The following is a 26,454-nucleotide window of genomic DNA, read 5'->3' as shown; positions in this document are numbered from 1 at the left end:
CGAAATAATTTGAGTTTAGATACCACTCTCTACAATTCGTATATTTATGGTTATCTATAACATCGAGTTTTTCTGCCTGCTACAAAATAGTTACTACACTTATTCCATTTTCACTTATAGATTAGTAGAACTTTCTCGTACTTATGATAGGCGTAGGTATATAACGCATATGTTATGCCTCGTGATGTAATAATAAACTAAAATTAGGTACTATATAAATTATAAAAATATATTGCTGATAGGTACTATAGATTAGAATAATATTACGAGTATAAACTATAGACCCATATACTATTACAGTAACAATTATTATATTATTATGCTATTTTTAATTATACACTGATTAGTCGTCGCATTAGGGTATTTTATAATATACTTTGAAAAAAAATAGCAATACAATAGAAATAATTTTTTTATTCTGGAAAAGTTTTTCTATAAAAATTTGTATTATTTTATACCTGATTTTTATCTAATAGAATTTACATATAGGCTGTAACATTATTTTGTACCATATAAAGTTTTAACAATAATAATTAATAGGCATAGGTGGTATACCTACGAAAAAACTGATTTTATGCGAGATTTAATTTAAATGCATTTCATATAGGTTTTTTTTCATTCTATTTTTTTTATAGACAGATACCTACGTAATAGAGTAACGTTGAAAACATGTACAAGATTTATTTATACAGTTAATTCATTGAACACTGTTTTTTCCTATGTATATACTTTACATATAATACATCCTACACCAATCGAAATATTCGACCCATTCTTATGCATTTATGCGTGTACAAAATGTTTAGAATCAAGATACGGTATGTAATTATTCTTATCTTTTAATAGTATAATATTGTTATAATAATGCGCGCCGAGGTCTAAACGAGTCGATTTGACGAGCACTTTTAATGAAAAAATAGTCTGTCCAAAAAAAAAAAATCGTTATTATTATTAATCTCCTCGGACACGACATCACGATGTTCGATAAGTGTATGCCCACCTAATCCTTTTTGTTCCGGTCCGGAGCATATTATATATGCGTACCCTATATAGCGAGTTAAGAGAGAGCAATATAATTTCCAAACATAATTGAAGGTATACTTAGGTAGTCAACTACTGCGCCTGCAATGGGGTAAAAATGAAACACACGCCGTCTCCGAAAACGATTGTTGACGATATAATTATACAGTATAATATAATATATGATATAATATTATACAACAACTGATGCGCAATATACTAACGTCCTATATTATACTTAATATTATATCATAAACGTATTATAATAATTAATATGCATTCGAATAGTAAAACGATCCTTGTCCAGGCGATGATCATTCGAAATTCGAATACGACAAGCGTTATATAATAATATAATATTATGTTTGTAAGTTGTGATTTACATCAGGGTTCTACATCAGTATCTGCCTTCATCGGTTTCATTATTGCGTGTGATCTTTGAATCTTTCAATACACCTTGATAGATAGGTACCTACCTAAAGTATTAATTAGTGCAATAGTACCTTTTGAAAATGTAAAATGCTACATATTGATAGATAATGTAAAATGATCTTGTGTATCTTCACCAAAAACCTTGGCCCAAATTTGAAATGAGAACATTTTCGAATTTTGAAATATATATCTGTTGATTGTTGAATGTTTTGTTGGTGTCATAGTGAAACGTAGGTATAGATAATGTTTTTCTGAGAATTGGTGGAATGTCGAATGCCACCTGCTGGATTCTTCTTGATGCTTGACGCTTCAAACGTGGAGATGTAACATTTATTTCTAAGTGATATATATTTTGAGATTTTCTCAAGGATTCAATAATTTGCGTATATATCGTAGGTAGCTAATATTTAAAATAACTCTTATCCGACAAGTTATATCGACTATATACTGATATAGCAGATACGAATAATCACATTCACGCGAAGATATAGTTTTAAGCTTGAAATACACGAATATTCACGTACAAAAATGTATGTATACGTACATAATACGGAAGTTTCGTGAGTAACAGAGAATAAGCTATCTGAAAATTGTTGGATTACATTATTACAATATCTTATACCTATTATACATTTTTTTATGAAGTTTTCATTATCAAAATATTTGATTTTTATAACATTTTTCTTATATTCCTATTTAAAATTATAGGCTATTTATCAAAAACAAAATAACCATTATAGATAATACATATTAAATGAGACATATTTTGAATTTATTAAAACATATGAATTTTTATAATTATAATTAAATTTAACATCAGATTAATAGTATTAAATAAATCAATAATAGTTATCATGTTAAGTCTTCTGTATCCTTTTCGCTCTTAAGATAATGTCAGTCACCATTTTTTTTCTGACACACGCACAGCGCGGCGTAGACAATTCGCCTTCATAAAATCAATTTATGCGTTATTAGAGTGAATTGATCTTTTATCAAATTTAAATTAAGATATGGTGGAAAACTCTATACTGATTTTTAAAACTAGTAAACCCTCCCGGTCCTGGATGATGTTTACCAGCTGAAAAATTTAATTTACTACAACAATTTACATATTATATCTTCATTCTTCATACTATTTTAAATATCAAATTCAAATGAATAAGTATTAAATTTAACTAATGATTTTCTATTTTATTAATATCACAACTAAAATTGTACCTATGTATTATATAGTTTACATATATAAAGAAACTGATGTAAGTTATTATTATTTTTATTATTACTTACCTACTATAATTTAAGTAATTGAATTTTTTAAATTTGTATGTTAATATAATATATAATATAATATAAATAATAATAAAAAATATATATATAATATTATGATACAATAGGTAATAATGTACTAATGGAATTATTTCATACTTAATTTTAATACTGTTTCATAGAGCTTATAATGTTGTTATACCCTTTGCAGATAGTTCACTAAAGTAGATCCAAAAGAATTTACCACCATGAGTTTATTACTGCAGGTCGTTAAAATCGGAAGAGTTTACAATCATCCTATTCGTAGATCGCTACCGATAGGCATACATCACACATTCACATACAACAATGGGTGCCAAGTTATAAGTTATATATATATATATATATATATAGGTACAGTACGACAATAACATAATTATATAATGCTTTTATGAACGCCCGGAGCGACCCGTTGTCATCGTATGCGGTTCCCAAAGTGCGTGAGTAATAATATTATAATCGTCGAGATCAGTGCAAAAGATTTCGTTTTTCTCCTCGTCACAAAATGACGAAGATTAATGATTAACGCGCCAATATTATACGTAGGTAGTAGGTACATATATAGGTATACACATGGGCTTCATTAATTACGACGTACGACGGCGAACACGTTTGTTAGACGCGCATTGTTATTGTATAGAACAATATACGCACAGCGAGTGGATATTAAAAATCATAAAAAACCGTCGAAGACCGGTAGCTGGTGACGACGGGGAGCACAGAATATAATAATATATTATAATGTTTACGGCATACTGTACCTGTACGTGGAACACTGGGACTTCGGTGTAAATCGTAGATATTTTTTGATTGTTGTAATTATCATTATTTCATGCGTGTCGTGAACGCAAAAAGCAAAATATAATCGTATATTATTATTATACACAGACACAGAGCGATCCATTTAAGCGTGTCAACGATAATTATTCAAAAAAGCATTGAATTTTTTAAAATATATTTTTTAAAAACAGAAAAATTTTAAATTTTTTAACACGTTATTAATTTTATTGAAGAGTGTTCGCGACTTTTTTGAATTAAATACAGTAAACATTTTTCATTTTTCATTTTTTTCGGAGCAGTATTTCAATACATGATAATTTAATGTTTAATGAGTATAGTTATATGATTCGGTTATACCTATAATTACCTAACTCATAGATTCATAAGTTATAAGTATTTTAAGTTTAGATAAGTCGTAGATGGTGGATTACTGCATGCAGTGGCACGGGGGTATTATTTCACATCTATTTTGTTATTTCCAGTGGTTATAAATGAAAATATCATTTAACACGAATTATGAATAAATTTAATTTTTGACTTACTCTGACTTGGTCATTTTTGAAAATAGAAAAAAACTTTTTTTTACAGTGGTACCTTTTATCGTGATCACTCTGTATATTGTTTTGGAATTTTGACCTCAAAAACAATGTGAAAAAATATTTTCAAAAATATTACAACTTAAAAAAATAAAACGAGTACGTATATAGTAGATTATAGAATATAGACCCTTGACCTAACCTAACTCGTATGATATACACATGTATCTATTATTGTATACCTATATAGGGGTTTTATATAGACATTAGACACCAAGAACAGGATGTATTTTACTCATAATAACGACGACGACGATTATTCCTCTCCCGATTGCGGTCTGCGGGATTTGATCAATCTGAACGGCTATACATATACAATATACATGATACGATTATTATTTATAATATGCTATCGTAGACATGTTGTTATTATTACCACCTGACTGCTGAGCAGGGTACGTTCGTCCCGTACCCAACTTCCACACATATATATATATACATTCATTATCTATATACGCCTGCACCCTCGCAGGTCAGATTATATACATATATATATATATATATATATACTATACTTAATACCTGCAACGTAGTACGATACGTCAAAACGTTGTAAATGTTTAATAATATTTCAGTAGCTACTGCTATGCAGTCTCTGGAAGTATCATTCTATAGTACCTATACGTCATTATTGCTGCATAGTGCATAGGAAATATTATACAGTCGGTATACTTATAATAATTAAATAATATAATATATGAATAATAAATAAAATATAATATTATTACATTAGGGGAGGCACCCTGTGAGCCCCCCCCCCCCCATTTATAAAACATTTATATAGTTACGGTACTAATGTTATTAAAACTAATATCATCGTCATATTCGACATAAATATAAGTGTTTCTGCGGTTTCCACGATAAATCATGGTAACTATATATATATATATATATATATATATATATATACGTATATTGTATAATATATTTTTTATTTCAAGTTGTCCACGATTGCGAAATGTGTGTGAGATGTATGGTATGTTAACTAGTAGCCGAGTGTGCAACCAAAATGTGAAAAATAATGGTTTCAAACTTGTTTGAAATAATTCCTCTTTGGTTTTGACTGGACTAAACATTTATTATTTGTTTATGCGATAACTGGCAACATATACAGAGCGATTCACCAAGCATACTCACTACCACTTTTCTCTAATAATGAATTTTTTCAGATTCTCTTTTTTAGAATTTTTAAGTTTATCTATGAAGAGCGAGTTTTTGAATTTTTGATGTTTTTATATACCATCAAAGATAAGTATTTGGCGACATAACCTAGTTTTTTCCAAATGAAAATCACACTTTTTTTCTTGGAAATAGTTAATTAGACGGCTTTTTAGAAAATGTTGATATATTATGATATTTCAAAATCGAAATTCGAACAACCAGTTTTTGAGTATATTTATGATAATCTTCTGAGTATAATAATAAGTCCACATAATTACGATGTTGCGTGTTTTTTATATTTTTGTAACAACCATTTTTATGGACTTATAGTATATCTATAATATATTAACGTTATTATTTATATTGGTATTTTAGGTATTTACTTGTTTCTAACTCTGAAACTTTTCCATTTGTGTTTGATTTAAATAAATTAAAATCTTAAAAATTTCATCCGTTTAATAATTTACAGTATAGTTGATTACCTAAAATGGTTCACTCTCATTTGAAAAAAAATAAGTTTGTATCGTCGTGTGGTACTCTTTAAATATTATATAAAGAGCTGAATAATTGAAAATATTATGATCTTTAAGTTATTTAAAATGGATTCGAATTAAACATAATACACTTAAAATGTCCAAAAATCAGAATTTGAATAAATTAATATAGTCGAAATGCCTACGGGGTTGAGTAAGCATTCATGATAAATCACCCTGCAGTATGGCTGTATATAGTGTTTATAAAGTGTTCTACCTATCTGTTTTATATAAGCATACAAGTTTACGAGCATGATATTACTTAATTCCTAACTATCATAATTTATATACAATGTAAAATAAATTATATACGCGCCTATATACACAGAAATGCAAATACCTTACTGTTTTAATAAATTATATAAAAATATTGTGCAAATATAATATATATTAAGTTTGTATAATATAGCCTGCCTACCTATCGTATGCATATTTACATTGACATTATTGGCTATAATTATTAGGGGGGCTTTTGGAGATTCAAATATATTTTCCATAACTCGAAGACTGCAGAAAAATGTAGGTACCATATACCATATTATTTGCATTAGACATATTCCCATACTGGTATATTATATTACTATAAGCATTTTAGGTATACCAAATACATAGACTGTTGCGTTGAAAAAAGAGGAAAAACAATAGCACCAAATAATTATAAGTAGGCATAATATTTTATTATACAACTATATATTACTTACGTTTATTTATTAATAAACTGTAAATGTGTAAATTAACCTGTAGGTATAACATTTAAGCGTATTTATTTTTTTAATGTAAGTTACCTCTTATACACCACACATTTGTTATTAAATAATAAATATAGCAAAAAAATAGGTAGAATTTTCAATACGAAATAATTTTAAATGAGTAAAAACTATAAAGCTCCCTATTCCCCCTCCAGATTTAAACCTCTATAGTTACGCCTATATGCGCGACAATTTCATATTATATCTGTAGCTGCCTACTTACTACATAATACGGGCCGAGAAAAGTGGAAAATCGTACGCGTACGCCACCTGTATGGGTATAAAAACATCATATAATATACCTATAGAAGCGTGTTTATATTATATTGTGTGTGGGAAATTAAACGCACTGTGTGTGAATATATCCTTTTCGGGTGTCTACAGAGTTCTCACGGTTTTCTTGAGAGCCAGCTGTTTTTGAAAAGGACTCGGACCGCGAGGACCAGCTGCGGCGAAAAGGTCCTGCGACGATGCGTAGTATATGTGTGTGTGTGTGTGTGCGTGCGCGCGCGCGCGCGTGTGTGTGTGTATACACGTCGTTTAAGCCGGGCTGCCTTATCAACCATTATCTTATACTCTGCTCACTCGTCGTCTCAGCTGCTTCTGCTGCTGCTGCTGCGTATACCACCCCCACGCTGCATCCTTCCCGCATCCTGCTGCACCCGCGGAGTACCGTAGAATAACGTCGACACGTTTTAACCCCCTGCAGACCCACTGCGCCCATCAAATCTGGTATACCCGAGGCCGTTTGTTCTTTTATATGTGGCGATATGTATAAAAAAATATATATAAATGTTTATTGTATATATATATATATATAGGTAGGTTGTAGGTAAGTACCAATAAAATATTTTTACAAATAATGCTGAAACGACGACGAGCCGGTGGATCTCGTTGAATATACGCAGTGCCGTATTTCCCAGTAAACACTATTATAGCTAGTCCTTAAGGTGACAATTTCTAAAGGGCGGCAAATAATTTTAAGAAATGCAACAAATTTTAAAATGTTTTATTTAAAGTAATAATGGAAACAATTATAATTTTATGGTTTAAAAACATTTTTAAACTGGAAAAGTATTTATTTTAAAAGGTGGTAATTTGTTAAGTGCTTAAAGTGGCACAATGGTTAAATTTGGCACTGGATATACATATATACTTACCTCTGTGGATATGTATAATATAATATTAATATGAAGGTACGAGGTATCACCTATACATATTAGATAAACACGTTAAAATTTTCCATTTTTTTCTAATCTTTAAATTATATTTCATAATAATATATTTGTACCTGCATTTTGTTCTGTGTAATTTGTAACTTTACTATCATGCCGTTGCTGTATTGTCAATTTCAAGGCTGCTATGTATATTACGTATATTACGTGACGGCGAATTTAAAAGACCGTTAATTAAGTTTTATTGATATCCATCACTACGTTGCAATATGAAAACAAAATTCCTCTAATTAATGTAAATTTAATTTTAATATCAGATGTAGGTACTAGGTGCAGTATATGCGAATAATGATTAAAGAACAGCATTCGTGTTTAAATTTCGAGAGTTTAATAGAAGTATAGGTGGCACTCTTACCACGTATAACTTCAAATATTTCAATTGAAGAACAAACTTCGTTAACTATTAAAACGTCAAAAATTTTTGAAATATTCAACTCGTCTAAATGTATTTATGGGAATATTTAAAGTACCTAATAGGTTTATATTATGATACGTAGATAAGTTTATACTTTATAATAATATAATGAGCATTTGAAAGTAAAATTAGGCTTTTTGATTTGCTGATTTTAAATTGGTAAGTTTTATCCTGCGATTCCTTTAGAGTTGACAATTGAGAATTTCCTATACTAAATTAATAACAGCAACATTTATTTATTGTAATTGTTAATACCAGAAATACAGTTAATGGATATTTTATACTAAATTTATTTTATTTTATTGTTTTATACTTTTATGTTATTATTATCATTATTTAAATCCGTATTGATCGAAATAGATATGATATATTCGATCATCGATGGTTTTAAATTTTATTTCCATTAAGTATTAAATACAATATAGTATCAGTTTCAGCTTACTGTCAAAAAAAAAAAAATTAAATCGTACACTTATAATCTTATATAATAAAATTAAACAATAAAAAAGGAATATTAAAACGCGTTTTTAATCGTAATATCCATTAGACGGTTATAAATATTAAACAATAAACACAATAATAAATAATTGTATTATTGGTATTTTATAGTTATGTATATGCTATAGTATTGATACTTAAATGATACTGCTGAAATATTTCATAGCCACAAGTAGTATTAACTATTACGTAATAACATAATATAATTATTTACTTTGTAATAGTAAATGAAAAACTATATAGTCATAATGAGCATCTTTCATTCTTGCACCTATGCCACTCGGCGCTCACTTGAAAGTTACGTATGACATGTTTATATTATATTCACTGAGGAATTTTCTTTTTTAAAATAATTTTATCAATGATAAAAATGTAGGCAACTTGTCTCAAACCAATACCGGCAATACCTACGAATTTTGCATGAACATCAAACCCCTAGGAACGGAGTCATTGTTTAGTACCTAGTGTTGGACCCTCCTCCCTTACAAAATATATATAGTATATACATAAACATGTAATAATTACAAACATGATAGTTTAAAGTATTTTTTTTTTTTTTACTATGATGAATCCTCCCCGTGACCCCGTGACCCCGTAGTCCCATATTACATATTCCTACTGTCTAAGATATAAAGTGCCTGCCAATGTCTTATACACACACGTATTGCATATAAGGTATACTGTTGATGACGAGTAATGTCAATAATAGTAACACGATCGTTTTTGCGTGAAAAAATTCAAGCTATTATTTTAACAAACATATATATTCATTATATCTAACCGTGGTTGTAATTTACCACGGATTTATAAATACCAATAGATATATTCAATTATTAATAGTTAACGTTTTACAGATACCGTGGTTGTTTCGGCTAATGTTTTTGACCTTCTCATTGTTTTCGAAAACGGTAATAGGAGATGGTTTCCCGTCTAAGAAGGATGTGTTCAGCGTTCAATATCAGTGCGATATGTCATTTTTTTTTCTTTACACACAGGTCGTTGGTACCTTGTAAAAATGTCCGAAGCCAATAAATGTTTTCGGTTCATTTTGGAAATCATATAATATAACGGCCGGAACGCGACGCCTGATTTGTGTCGATAAATTCAAAGAAAAAAATACCTTTACCGTAAGGGTGGCGTTTCGTGGAATTCAGTTGACATTGACTTTAACTAGCTAGCCACAGTCGTCGGGACAATGGCTTACCATATATTATGAGGGTAAAATGCATCGTACAATTGGCATTGTACCTATATTATATTAAACGTATATACCTGTTTTGTACATGACATAAACGTATTGTATATAATAATACATGTGCACTATAATATGTGCACTTGAACCTGAGTTCCTGTTTCAGTTCTACGTTGTTTATTTTAAAACATTCTTATATTGCACTCGTGTACCTATTCAAAAGTATAAACATGAACAATTTAAAAATTTTCGAGGACATAGTTTTTGAACTCTGTGCAAGCATCATATATAGTACTATGATTATACATCATCATTATTATAGGTTAGGTTACAGCTTACATATAATACCAAACAAAAATTATAGTACGTTTTCATTTGTTAGGTGAATGTGGTTACTGGTTATGAATAAACATTAACTACTTTTAACCATGCATATTATAAATTTATAAATATAATTAAAATGTATAAAGTTATTTCATTTGTCATTTATTACCTACTGGCTACTACCTACTCACACATCGAAATTGTCTACATTGAACTTAAGTTAGATAGGTTTAAGTATAGGTATTTAGTATATGTATTTTTATATATTAAATATAATATAGAGTAAGATGCATTTTTATTACTGAAAATTCCCTTAGTAGGAATCATAGTGCCCTTATAGTTGACTATAGGTGACCTTTTCATACTTTATCATATAATCAGTGTTGAGACTTATCTAGATAATTATTTAGTTATCTTTTATCTTATCTAGATAAATATTTGAATTATATCTAAATAATTATCCAAGATAAAAAAATCATTCATCTAGATAAATTCATCTCTATACAAACAAATATAATACACATTTTGATTGTCAATTTATTTGTATGATAAATTGATAACTAGCTAATACTTTAAATTTGAATTGTCGAGTCATCTTAGTAAAAAAAAAAAAATATGTTCATAATAATGTTATTTAGGTATTATTTTTTATTATTTACATTTTCATTAGGGGGCCGGACACTGTAGTCAAATATACCTACATTACATTATTACGAATCGTGTAAAATGTGTAGTTTTTTCTTGATTTTGATACTTTATTTAAAAAATGTTTTTTTTTCAGTTATACCTTAGTTATTTATTAATAATAATGTCTACTGCTAACATTAATTTACTCATATAGCCGATGTTTATATAATATTGAAGTACTAAGTAGTATCAAAGGTGTACTCTTAAAATGTTTTGGATTTCAATGTGTTAAAAAAATTAAATTTATCTTTCTTGTTATCTAGATAATAATGTATTTATCTTTCATCTTTATCTAGATAAATTTAAATTGTGTTATCTTTTTATCTTTATCTAGATACATTTTTGTCCTGTTATCTTTATCTTTATCTAGATAAAAAAGTACTTATCTAATCCCAACACTGCATATAATAATTTGATATATTTTTCGTGTAAATTATCATTTTTAATCTTCATAATCAATTAATATATTTATTCTTATTTTATATATTCTAATTTTTAAAAATTATATATCAGTTAAATTATTTAAAAATTTAAAAAACTAAAGATGTAATAATAATATTATACAATATATTAGTTACCTCTCCTTGAAACCGATATTTTTCAGTTAATTTTATCTTACATTTATTTTACGTAGTACTCTAGTAGTAATTAATGATTTGAGCAGACTAAAAATGTAAAATTCTATATAATCTAAAACAATAATAAGTGGTAATTATAGTTAATTATACGATGTACTTAGTGAATAGTTATCGCTGTTGATGTATACAGTAACCTATAATTATATATACACAGGGGACGGATGCTTTAAAATTATTCAAATACGATATTTAAGATAGCTGAAGATTATGAAAGACGCTTTGTCATTGCTTTAGGTTTTATTGTGAGAACAAACAAACCGCATTGGCGGTGACATGAAATCAAAGACACACCTTTAGTTAGATATTGACATATTTTATCATGCTACGCTATTATACAATACCTCAGAGCTGAGATTAGAACCTACGCCATGAAGCGGTCGTTTATCGTACATGTATTTTGTTTTTGGACATTTTATAGTTTTATACTTTGCTGTGAAGTGGTGTAGTCCCCGTCAGAGAAGTGGCTAAAGGGGCTATAGCTCCCCCCCCCCCCATTGACCATGTTTATTTTAGCCATTATATAGTCATACATTTTAGTTTATTATAAAAAATATTGAAATATTATCTTTTGGCTACTAAACATATATTATTAGTACTTAATACTTATCAGAACTTAAATCACTTAAATCTATAATCTTTATAGTATTTTTACTTATGTTAACATGATTAAGAGGATATTATACCCGTACGTGTTGTCCCCGTCTTACAAGTGTGTAACATAGAAAATTTTATGTTCAGCAGATCATGTTATAAGTATTTTAATAATATGTACAAAACATTTACAATTTTAAAATACTTATAACTCGCTTCAAAATAAAAAATATAGTAAAAAGCTATTATAATTAAATAAATGAGAGTAGGATTAAAAAAGTAATACTAAATTACTTTATTTAAATTATTATTTTAGATTCTGAGTGGAGCGATGAATGTATTGATTTTACCATGATGTGTGTTTTTTTTTTTTTTTTTTGTGTCTGTCATCACATTTTGGGGCAGTAAAAATGCTTCGATTTTTGACTTCAGTACCTCGTTCGATCAGAAAGTAAATCTAGTTGGTACTTTGGGGGGGATCAAAAGTAAAAAATTCTTTATATTTTTCTAAATAATTGAGAAAAACAAACTAAAAATTAAGGGAAAAACGGGAAATTTTACGCACACTCATTTTTCGACAAAATCGATTTTGGTTTTTGATGTAACTTTAAAACAAATTACCATAGATACATGAAATTTTCAATTAATGTTTATATAAGTATATTCTATCCACCATGCAATTTTCAAACATTTTCGACTTAAGTTGAACTATTCATAGGCATTTCAAATTTTCGATTATTATTAGTTTTTTTAAAATTAATATCGATAAAAATTTATTTGTTTGGCAGAAAAGCTTGAAAATTTAATACAAGGCTCTTAACATATTGTTACAATAGCAGTTGAAAAATAAAATAAATTCATAGTCACAGTTTTTTTTTATAAGCATTCAAAGTTTGAATTTTTACAACATATTATGTAAAAATCACGAAAATTCGTAAATTATTTTATGCTAGAAATTCATAAAAAATTTTCCTTTTATATCTAAGATTTGAAAATTTAATAAAAGGCTCATTATATATTTTTACAATAGCAATTGAAAAATAAAAGAAATATATAGTCAACATTTTTTTTTATAAGCATTTAAAGTTCAAATTTTGACTAAATACGTAAAAATTACGGCAATTTTCAAATTATCTTAGATATTAGAAAGAAATTCATAAAAGTTTTCCTTTTTAATTCTAAGATTTGAAAATTGAATACAAGGCTCCTAACATAATTTTGCAATAGCAGTTGCAAAATAAAAGAGATACATAGTTACAATTTTTTTTATAAGCATTCAAAGTTTGAGTTTTGACAACATATTATGTAAAAATCACGAAAATACAGAAATTATTTTAAGCTAGAAATTCATCAAGTATTTTCTTTTTATATCTAAGATTTGAAAATATAATACAAGGCTCATAATATATTTTTACAATAAAAATTGAAAAATAAAAGAAATGCGTAGTCACAATTTTTTTTTTACAAGCATTCAAAGTTTGAATTTTGACAACATATGTAAAAATCACGAAAATTCGCAAATTATTTCAAACTAGAAATTCATAAAAAATTTTCTTTTTAAATCTAAGATTTGAAATTTTTTAATAATCTATAATATATCCTAGACAGATAAACCGTCTTCGCTCAGAATCGTTTTTTGTATACAATGATATGATATCATTGGATTCAAATTTAATTCCATCCATTACAGTAACCCACTTGTAACCTACTGTACAGCAGAGCGACATACACGACTTACCCGCCTTTTTATAATTTTAATTAATGGTGATTACCCAAGGAAAAATTATTTTAGTTTTATTTCATAGTAAACATTTTTATTCAGGGCGTATTTCTTCCGTCATCAATGCTTGTTATAATATGCTTTTTTAATAATATAATAATAAACGGAAAATACAAAGTGTAGTATAGGTGAGTGACGCTCACGAAGAAACGGTCGCTGGAAAATAATTTTTCAACCCCATTTCAACTACAGTGCTGTAGATCAATACTGATATTTTCAAATACATTTTTACGGTAACTCTTGGATCTAGACGTATATTTTGAGATATTCGTGGACATTGACAAATAACAATGTCATCATACTGTCTTCTATAAACACTAATAACATTCATTTTTAACCTTTTATAGTAATTGCCATAACAAATTAAACAAAAGTAAGAAGATATTTACCATATAGCAAATTGTGATAACTTAGTTCTTATGCATTTTAGCAATTTACACTGTATTTATTTTTATTTTACTGTAATATATTTATATTTATAACCTACACGTATTTAAAATTAGAACAAAACACTTATACATCTATACTCATAAAATGCATTTTATTTTTTATATTATTACTTCTATGGTGTATTATTAATAGTTTTTATTTTTTTGAGAAACCTGGAAAGTATAACGAGTTCATTTTGAAGTTATTAGGTATGCGAAAGAGTTATTTTTGAAGGCGTGAATGAAGGGTGGAAACTATAGAAGTTTATTTTATTGAATAAAAAATCGAGAAATGAAGCAAGAAGCAACGTTCCTTTTAAAAAGGAACGTTTTCAACACTTACAATAAAAATATTCTTTGTAAATATGTCTTTAGTTTATATATCCATCCACTAATAGAAATGATACAACAAAATTCAAGACTATGTCAAATAACAATCACATACAAAACCTTCCATTGGTTTTTATAACATATTTGATAATAACACACAAATAGAATAATGTTATTCCCTCGTATACGTTTGATAAAAAAATACGACTTTCTGAAAGTCAATCCCTTCACGTGGTTAAATTTGATCCAATTTTTGAGAACACGTAGGTACCTATTATAATAAAACATCAATTATTTTACACTCAAGTGTCAACAGTATAATAATATATTTTATAGGGTACCTATAGCATTTATCTGAGATTTTGCGCTATATAATATTATAATATGAAGTATAATACGACTATATATAGAGCTATTACTTCTTAATTCTTATATTATAAATTTATAAGTTATATATTGTACAACTCAATCATTGAACAATATATTTATTCTGCTGTTAGTGGACTGTTTCTGTACCCTAAAAAATATTTGCAAAATATAAGTATAATAATTAACAGCTTTTGGGGCCAACTGCAAGAGGTAATGATGGCTGGTATACTAATTATATTATTACTTTTTATTACGAAAACAAAATATGATAATTCAGGTCAGGCCGAGGTTGTAGTGCCATCAAAATTCCAAAATGTTCTAAAAAATTGTACAAAATCTTAAAATATGTACTTCAAATTGCATTTAAAAATGTTTCTTACGGTTCGCAAAATTATTAAACGAAAATCGAAAATACATTGTACAATGGAGAATTATTTTTTTGAGGACACTTTAAAATAAAAACTAACACTAAAATTGAAGTACTTAATAATACATAATATTTTCATCACCTCCTTATAATTATTTGTATACAAATATTAAAATGAAGATATGAAAATAGTAGTCAACAAAAATTGGTATCTATATACTTAATACTTATATATTACACGTCCACCGTTAGACACTATCTGCAGACAACTATTATCTACCTCAGCCTACAACAATATAATGGTTTTTATTACGATGATAAATATTGTACATACTACGATTTACGTTGGCTTCAAAATAAAACATGAAAAATATTCTAAAAATTTGAATTTTTGAAGATATTAAAGAATTTTTTTTAAATATCATTAAAATATAATTAGTATACCCTAAAGCACGTAATTTTCCTCCACGGTGCTATGTTTTTTGAAACAACAGAGAGAAAAAATGGCATTGCGCCAAAATCTTTTCCATAATAATACAAAGGTACCCCGTAAAATATTGGTTTACTATTCGGTTCGTCTAAACTTTAAATACTTACAATCATAGGCGTGTCCAAGGGGGGTGCAGGGTATGCGCCGGCCCCCTGCGATTTCAGGTGGCAGGAACTAAGATATTCCTTGGATTTAAAATTTTAGATATACATAACCACTCTATTCAGACTTGATATTATTATTTATTTGATAAGCGGTAGCATCAAAATCAAAAGTGGGTCAAATGCATTTGTCGGAACATACCAATTGTACTATACCAAATTTAGGGACAATTAACAAGATTACGTGATAATAACGATTTATTTATTTCGATGTTTTCCTACGTATATCACGATAACGTCATGATGGAAATGGACTTATCAACAATCTAAAAAGTTTCAATTTTATATTTGCTTTAACTGTTTTAAAACCTATTCTAATTCAAATTCGCATAGTTAGCGCAAGGTTGCAATCACTAGACCTAGACTTCTTAGCTGCCGTATCAATTATTGAAGCACTAAGGAAATCATTAACTGACTTAAGAACTGATGAAGATAACTATTCAATATTATTTGACAAAGTTTTGGACATTTGCAGTTCACAAAAAATAGAGATACCAAATATAAAACAAACAAAAAGTGTCTAGTCGAATTGACATCAACCAATACTCAACATTTTACCTCTGACAAAAAAACAAAAATGAAATGTTTTGTGTACTACACAGTTTTAGATGACCTTTTAAACGGATAAGAAGAACGTTTTAGTCAAGAAACACTTTTACTAATAAGTGCAATTGGATGTTTATTACAGTTTAACCTGCATGAACATGACTTAATTTTACTTTCCAATAGGTCTAACTTAAATTACAGTGAACTTGAAGCAGAACTCAGATTGTTAAAATCGTTACCAGAATTTGAAATTGGTAAAACTAGCAAAACTATTTATCAGTGGTTAAATAATCTGTCCACTAATAATTTATGTAATAGTTTTCAAAATATTTACAAGATATTAACTCTTTTTGTAACAATGCCAGTCACAAGTTGCTCTTGTGAGAGATCTTTTTCAAAATTAAGTCTGGTAAAAACAAAGCTGAGAAGTTGTATGACGCAAGATCGATTGGAGTCAATGATGTTATAGTATTTGTTGAACAGGAATTGGGATCTGAATTAGATCCAGAAGACATAATTGAAAAGTTCAAACATCTTAACAATACACAACGGCGACTAGAACTTTAATTATTTTAAAATTTTCTAACTGACACATATATATTATATAATATTATATTTATTATTTATACGTGATTTTATTCTAATTATTTACCTACTCACATCTATTATATGCCATCTGAAATAGGGACGAATTTGAAATTAACAAAAATTGTACAAAAAGGGGGAGGCTAAGGGGCTTTGGCCAGGTTGCACCCTCTGCGTCAAAGGTCTGGACACGCCTATGCTTACAATATCAAAAAAACTACCTGTCAGAAATTGGATTTTTATTCCGAATAATATTTTGTTCTGAAATATTAAATTAAAAATCTATATTACAATATTCAAATGATAAAGATAATAAATAGTAAAAATTTGTTTTTTTAAACCTAAAGTTATGTAGAAGTAGAATTTTTTTTAAACTTTAGCGTTCTCTAATAAAATGATAATATTATATTCATAGTGTTTCACGCGTAAAACAGATCACTCCGTATATAAGGTGCCACGAAGCGACGAAGCATAGAATGTAAATATTTAAATAAGAAAAAAATTATTATTATATAATATATTCGCTTTGTTGTTAACGGTTAATAATTAATATAATACAATATTTCGATGAGGCCAGGCCAATCTTGACAACCTTATCGTTCCCGTTATTCGAATTAGCTGATATATTTCCGTGCACGCCGCTCGACGTATATGGATTTGCATTTCCACGGTTTTATATCGCCATCTTATTATGCATATAATCCATTTCGAAATGAACTTTGCACCATTACCTGGTATACATTCTCATTGACTTTTCTACTCCCCTGCAATTTGTACGCGCGTCATCATTGTTGGACTGCCGACGTTTAATTATAGATCACGTGATCGATAAAAAACAAAATCTATTGCACAGTCAATATGTTTCGTGCGTGATACACGTGCGCATGTGATTTTAATATTTATTTATGTTGTTTCTTTTTCGTTTACTTTTTTTCTTTTATTTTTTTATCACCAAATTTTTAACATTTTTTCCTCGGCAAAATAATATTATAACACTTATAATAATAATAATAATAATAATTTAAAAAAAATAAATACTTCGTGGTGTTAAACGTTGGAATTCGTGCCTTATATGACGTGATCGATGGCATATCTTATATTATACGTATATATAGCTGCATATACGTCATATAAAAAATATTATATTATCGTGCGTAGGTACACATTAAATACGTTTTCATACATTATTATATATATGCACATAATGTAATATTACATATATATATATATATTTCACACTTAATATAGAAACAGACCACAATAAATTTTTTATGCATTTTTTAGGCGTTTTTTTGTCTTAAATGTGCGTGTGCAGCCCGGTGGTGGTCGTCGAATTGATATATATATAATACTAATAAATTATTTTATGTTGACGGTGTTGTTTATACGAAAATAAGTTTTGTATTTAAAATATGCCACGACAACTTGGTCATTAACTGACAATAGTTTGTTTTTTTTTTAAATTTCAAACACTTCTAAAATCTCGTACTTGCGTCTCTTCACCTCATCCGTATAGTGGTGCTAACAAGATTTTGAAACTAAGACTTAACCTGCAAGGTTTAAAAAATTTAGAACAATGGTAATTAGAATACTTTTTCTAGTGCGATTTTGTCGTGCTATATCCGACGAGGCTTTAAGCTTTATAGTAGGAGAATCATTTATTTCAGTGCATACTGTGCATAGAAATTCTAGTTTAAGTTCTAATTGTTCTGAATAAGATATTTATATTTCATACTGCTATACATTTTAAATTTTTATTAAGTTATTATTACATCTTATCACTTTTATAACTTTGTACCTAATTCTGTATACCAGTGTGGCAGTGTATTGCAGTGACGGCTCGTGCCTAGGTGTGCAGGTGTGGGCACACCACATAGATTAATATAGATACAATAGTGAAAATGTATAATAATAATGTAAACTAATTAATTAATTTTAATACAATATCTGTTAAACTGTAAATATTTATTACATAAAAAAAAATTAAATTTTAAAAACAAAAACGACAATTTATTATTTTACTCCTAAAATTTAATCGAGTTATGTCACAAATACACATCAATTGGTGTGCAGCTCCTACTGCACAGTGTACACTCGTCAAGCGGTCGCAAGCTCGCACGCGAATACGCATCGTAAAATATATCAATGCAGCGCATCCATTGCCGCATTGACTTTGATTTGTAAGCTCCACCGTTTTTCTATTTTTTATTATTACTATTGTCCCGATTAATATATATTATTTGATTTTACCAAAGAAAATTATGTTAGTTGTCAGTTGTTTTTTGCCAGTGACCACTGATTCTATTGTGTACCTACTACAGTTTTCTTTTGCTTTACCCAGCCTATTATTATGTTTTTATTATATTTTAATCATTAATTAAAAGCCACAAAAAAAGGCTGGACTTCACGTATAAAAATATTTAGTTTTTTGTTGTTTTAATATTATTAGTTATGACATGTTGTCTGTTGTGACAATATATAAAATATAGGTACTATACCGTCTATACCTACATAATATATATATAGATCTAATGCTGTTTGTAAGTCTCGATAAAACTCGAGAACGGCTGAACCGATTCAGCTCATTTTGGTCTTAAATTATTTGTGGAAGTCCAGAGAAGGTTTAGAAGGTGAGTGAGTATGAAAATGTTCGGAATTAATTTTTTAATATTAAATTTAAATTTACATGCTTATTTACTTTATTTCCGAAACTACTCAACACACTGGGATGTGCGAGATATGGGTGCCATGACGATACACGATTATATGACCCAATCATAAAGGGAAAATACAAAGGAGAAGATGTCTTGATTCCCCGTATACCAATGACTCCAACAGATTTACCATTCGATTTTAAACGTCTATACAATTTCCCGTACGTCTGGCCTTTGCGATGATAATGTTTTATTAAAATTCATCAATCTTGATAGTCAAAATACTTTATTACACTATACCATATGGTTTATTCGTGCATTATTTGTGATAAAAAATCGTCCTACATTATAATACAATCTGAATGATGGCAACCTCATATCATAATAACATTATGCGTGATATGAGTTAAACTCGACAGTGCGTGCTATTATAATATGTGTCGTAAAAATGAAAAATATCTGGTACGGATGTCGGATAGCATTACAGTAGTGTGGACAATATTGAATATACATGATATACGTACCTAAAAAAAGTACCTACTTAATAGCTATATAATAGAGCATTATAAATAGTATATAATTTATTGTACATCGTTACTTTTGGCGTATGGGGACACGTCTTTCGTCTTTGTCATGTAATAATAGGCATACAACAAAATTGTTTAGAATTGAATCTGATACAAATAAATGGTTTAAATCCGACAAACATGAAAATTCTCCAAACAGCAGTAGGTACTGCGTAGTAAGCGATCCATGACGCGACTGACAAGTGACGACTAAACTCGTGTGTAGACTGCAGTGTACATGGGCTGTTCGGGTTTACCTGTCGCCAGCAATTAACTATATTAAGTAAGAAAAATATTTATTTTTTTCTTGATACATGAATGGACAAGCATATTCTGGAAGATCATAAGAAACTCCTCTTCTCCTTAAAAATCCGGGTGCCATAACAGGCACTTGAAAAACGATTTTCCATAATTTTATTCCTAGTTAAAACTAATATTTTATAAATGTTTGTGTTGAAAAAATGTTATCTACCAGTCCCATTATTATTCTATCATAGTTTTGAAGTTCGCATCGGAAATCCTTCTACCAAAAATTCAAAAAACAAGTAAAATAGTAATGGAAATGGCCAGAACGCGTCTCGCCAGCATTTAAGTTAGAAAATAATTTTAAATTAAAAACAATTTTTTGTCGGTAGTTAGATTGTCACCATTCACGAAAATAATTATCAATTCCAGTTTGGAAAATCGCAAGAATTAGTGCATAAAAACTATTTTCTAATCGTCCCCTGCTATTTAAAACAAACAGTCTTGTATTAGAGATACTTTTTAAAAGTATTCTATTAGGGGCAGAAATATCAGTTGCTTATTTTTAAAAGTGTTTAAAACACGTATTGTACGAATACTCAGAAAAACATTTGAGTACGACTATAGATGCATTATTACATTATTATTAAAAAATTCCTAAGTTTTTGCAAACATTTTTTTTTACCATATTAACACAATGTTTTTTTTTTTGTATTTTCATGCCAACATTAATATTGTGATGCATTTTACACCAAGTATTATTTGGTATGACTGTTAATTTTTTAAACGTTACTTCGATCGACTTCTGGAATTTTAATTTTGACAGTTTTTCCCACTAATGCTGCAATTGGCATTTGATTGTTTAATAAGCTGGTCTTCATTTTCTGGCTTTTTTTTGTATACTCATCCAATATGTGATTATTCTCGATGTTGTTTAATTTTTCGAGTCCACGTTTGCACGTCCAAATTTGCACTTATAAGAAATTAAGTTCAAATAGAATATTACATGACAATGAACATATAACTTGATATACACAACTGCATGTACCTAACATATGATATGATATACACAGCTATATTTATTCCAGTAGAAATCGTGTATTATCGCATCGGTTTTAATATCTTAATTAATATAATAATAAAGTTATAATAACTTAATAAAGTTTTATTGAAAAAATTACATATTTTATTACATTAAGGAACAACTCTTATCGATCATAATTCATGATCTTAAATACCGTTCACTATGTCCTGTGTTCAAATAATCAACATTTAGTGACAGTTGTATAGCCTTGAGCTCGTCTCGTGTAAAAATGAATTTTGAAATTGTTATAACTGAACGGAAAAATCAATTAATCTTATACAAAAAATCACATTGATGAAACATCAAAATTTAATCCAAAAATATGGCCGTTGTCTTAAATTTCTTCGGAACGAACAACTAACAGTTGTGAATCGTTTCATTCTAACACGCAATTCACTAAAGTATATATAAATATTTTTTTGTTTTCACATATCACATGTATTGAATTAAAAATATAAACTGATTCTTATATAATAATAAGAGGACTAAACCATAATAAAATCAACAAAAACAAAAATTACGATAATAAAATAAATATATTATGTAACAAACATTTTTGACGATTATTTAAATAAAGAAATCGATAGATTCGCACATGTAAAACCTGCTTCAAACCAATATTTGAAAAAATAACTATACCTTGTATATATTTTACTGTTTAATTTATTTTTACCATAACATAATACAGCAAACGTTTTACCATACCTACCTATATTATTATTTACGACAATTATTGATAATCATTTAAATTACGTGAAATTAACTGTATTTTTTATCATTTTGAATATTATATTATACAAAATCTATTTAAAATATAAGGTAGGTATTTAAGTTATATAATTTTATTATTTTAATAAATATTGTCCTTTTAAGACAACAATATTTGAATTGTTTTTTGAAATTTTTTTATCGATTATTGTTTAATAAACATTCGGCGGAATCGATAGCCGGCGTGATTGATATTAAAACGGTAGAGTCGATAAAACCCCATTCAAAACATTTTGACTTGTTTTATGATGTTTTTAGCGGTCTAGGGACATTATATGAACGTAGCCGTTTGGACATCAAAAAAATAAAAAATTATAAATCAGTAAATAAAATTAATAAATTATTTATATTTATTATAATAAGTCAACAACGAATACAAAATAGTTGAATGTAAATACATTATATTATATTATAAAGGTAAATACATATAAAAATTAAAAATTAATCTAAAACAAATTATATTGGTTAGTTATACTAATCATTTATTTTAATATTTATACGGACAATATCCAATTTACAATATATAATAACAAAAACAATAATAGTATAATAATACCTTACAATCAACACATTTTAAATAATTCAATATAAATAGGTACCTATAGTACAAGAAATAAAATAATAATACAAATTAGTGATTACATAGATATATTGAATTGAGCGAATAAAGTGACGTATATAACCAATCGGTTGTAATCACCAATAAGTTATATTACATTAATGTTATATTGTTATTATAGGTACCTAATACCTAGATATTGCCAAAATGATAAAATTTAATCTATAGGTAGGTAATAACAACTATACGTAAAGTTTTATATTAATCAATATGATATACGATACCAACAGTCGTAATATATTTTGAACATATAATATCAATTATCAATGGTTATATAATTTATAAACCTATAAATAAACCAGAAATCGAGAACTATTAGTTTTCATTCTTTATGATATATTTTAATGGTCTATTATAATAATAATATGTTTTATTTAATTTATATATATATGTATATTGTATATATTTTTGCCGACCTACTGTCCTCACGTCCTAACGGCCAAGTCCAAATGGTTTCGTACATTTGTTCCTATTCGTATTTACACACACTTCCAATTTTTTAAGTTTTTTGTCTAGAAATGTCAATAAAATTTTGCTCATTAGGTAATAAAGCTTCAACATTTAATACAAGGCTCTTAATATATATTGTTACAATGGTAGTTAAAAAAATATTAAAAACAAATAGTTACAATTATTTTTAATAAGCATATAAAATTCGAATTTTGACAAAATACGTAAAAATCACGAAAATTTGCAAATTATTTTGAGCAAAATTATTTAATCATAAGAATTTATCTTTTTAAATTTAAGAATTAAAAATTCCATACAAAATTCTTTATAAGTTCGCCTACTTTATGGAATAAAACATGTCTACCGGAAATTCAAATTAAATGTTTATGACCGTTTTAATTTTAAATGTCAACAACATTATAGATATTTACTTGATTTCTCTTGTACCAATATTTTTATTTTTTCGCTATTCATAAACGAATAACTTACTGTAGATAGTCGATAAAAATGTATTTGTTGGGTAGAAAAGCTTGAAAATTAAATACAAGGCTCCTAACATATTTTTACAATAGCAGTTGAAAAATAAAATAAATATATAGTCACAATTTTTTTTTTTATAAGCATTCAAAGTTTAAATTTTGACAACATACAAATCACGAAAATTCGCAAATTATTTCAAGCTAGAAATTCATAAAATGTTTTCTTTTTAAATTTAAGATTTGAACATTTTAAATAATCTATAATATATCCTATTATCCTAGACAGATAAACCGTTTCCGCTCAGAATCGTTTTTCGTATACCTACAATGATATAATATCATTGGATTCAAATTTATATAAACTTATATCAAGAATCTTGGGTTAAATTTTCACGCTTTTTGACCAAACAAATGCAATTTATAAACATTTATAGAAAAAAAAAAAAATTAAAAGTTAAAAATATCTGTTAACAGCTCAAAACAAGCCAAAATATTCTGAAAATTGTATATAGGTAGTATAGAAATTGATAAAATAAAGATATGGTTTAAATATCAACTATCTACAGTTATCAATTTTCTATAGACATACAAAACTTGTTTTATATGTCTATGACAGTTATTCATTATTATTGAATAACAAAAAAATAAAAATGTCGGTACAAGAGAAATATTCACCCGATAAATATTCACTTAAATCATCTCATTCGAAACGATTTTTAATTGCAAACAATACAGCATTTTCAATAAGCTAATTCATATTGCAAATATTAAAAAGTACACCATAAATGATTTCCAAGCAACAATTGATCTTATTAGTAAACAATATCAATTTGAAAATATTTTAAGGAATCAGATATTTGCAATCAGTAACATTGATTGATAAAAATTTGGTTGAATAATAAGTGTAGTGTGATTAAATTTCGATTGATCGTTTATTGGCTCATTGCGAATATTGAACTGTGATTTTTATAGTAACTGACGTATTTTTATAATTTCCTTCAATAACTTGCACAATAGAAACATCGTTCAGTAGGTATTAGGTACATTGAAAAGAGTAAAAACATGGCTTCGATCGAAAACAGGTGAATATCATTTAAATGACTTGTGTATGACGAGCGTTCATTTTCGGAATGAACCGAAGAAGTTTGCAGTTTTTATTTACCAATACCGAATTTATAATACATTTGAATAATTTGATTATATTTTTTGAATAGTACTAGTACTCGGGCTGCATATAATCATTCTTTAATAGCACCCACGATGCACTTCCTCAAGTTCAAAAAAAAAATTCAAAATTCATATCAAAAAGTTCATCAAAAATTAAATAGATACCTACTTCAAAAACTTTTAGATAAAAAATTTACGGCATTTTTACAAGCATTTGAAAAATCACGTGATCATCATATTGGTATAAACAAATGTCCCGCATAATTTGGAAAAAAATGTGTGATCAATTAAATCGTTTTGCTGTTACCTAAGTGTGAATCTAAAAAAAAAAAAAATCCGGGTAAGTGGATGTCGCTCTTCTGTACATTAGATGGTGGGGTGGACCTCTGACTAGGGTAGGTTAGATTTGAATGCAATGGTAGGTATAATTGTATACGAAAAACGATTCTGAACGGAGATGATTTGTCAGTCTAGGATATATTATATTTAAATATTGTCATACATTCAATTTTGAAACAAATATATATTATTTTTCAATTAGGACGCATTTTGAATAAGGCATGGTTAAATTGGTAGTAGTCAGTTATAAACATAATTAAATAAAAACAGAATCAATTAAAATTTAATCAAAGTACGTATTTAACGGTAAAATGAACGATATCAAGCGTAGCCAGAGAACGTATGAGGGCAAGAGACAGTATCCGTGTGACGTGTGCGACAAGTCGTTCAATCAATATACCTAGCAATTTGAGGAAGCACCAACATACGCACACAGGGCTCCAGTCTGAAAGTTGTTAATTCAAAGCAACTCAATGTCATTAGACTGGCTGAAATATATGTGCTAGATTTTAAAAATATGATACATTTCTCACTTTTTATTCACAATATTATGTTTATTTTTCATTTAGTTTCTTAAAAATAAATTTTGTTTGGTTTTTTAATGTCGACGATGAAGATTTCCATTTCAATTATTGAATATGCGTTTTATGGATTGTTCATTTTAAGATTATTGTCTAGTTAAAGATATTTGGTAGCGGATACGGTTCAAAGTTATTTGAAGCCATTTTTAAAGAGTAAATTTGACACCTAAAATTAATATTTAATTGTGCAAAGTTCTTCTGAAATTTCATTTTGTAGATTTTATTCTTCGAAAATTTATATATAATATACTTTAAGAATGTTGAATTAATTTTAATTTATTGTTATTTTTTA

The 26,454-nt window shown here is 27.7% G+C and overlaps 1 protein-coding gene and 1 pseudogene across 3 annotated transcripts in view; both read left to right on the top strand.

Moving 5' to 3' along the window:
- Positions 1-26,454, top strand: part of LOC107172062 (uncharacterized) — a 49,044-nt gene that overhangs the window by 2,748 nt on the left and 19,842 nt on the right. Inside the window, exon 1 of one of the 3 annotated variants that reach the window (XM_089225533.1) lies at positions 20,600-20,715. The exons of the other annotated variants lie outside the window; for them this stretch is intronic. The gene's annotated coding sequence lies outside the window, so the exon portion shown is untranslated. Of the gene's footprint in view, positions 1-20,599; positions 20,716-26,454 lie in introns of those variants that run through there. 3 annotated transcript variants of the gene reach the window in all.
- Positions 16,659-17,194, top strand: LOC149056227 (uncharacterized; annotated as a pseudogene).

Source organism: Diuraphis noxia, unplaced genomic scaffold (genome assembly GCF_037042655.1).
Source record: "Diuraphis noxia isolate RWA-SAM2 unplaced genomic scaffold, SU_Dnox_SAM2 contig0004, whole genome shotgun sequence".
Lineage (NCBI taxonomy): Eukaryota > Metazoa > Arthropoda > Insecta > Hemiptera > Aphididae > Diuraphis > Diuraphis noxia.
Note: the sequence above shows the minus strand (reverse complement) of the source record. Positions and strands in the feature narration are given on the sequence as shown.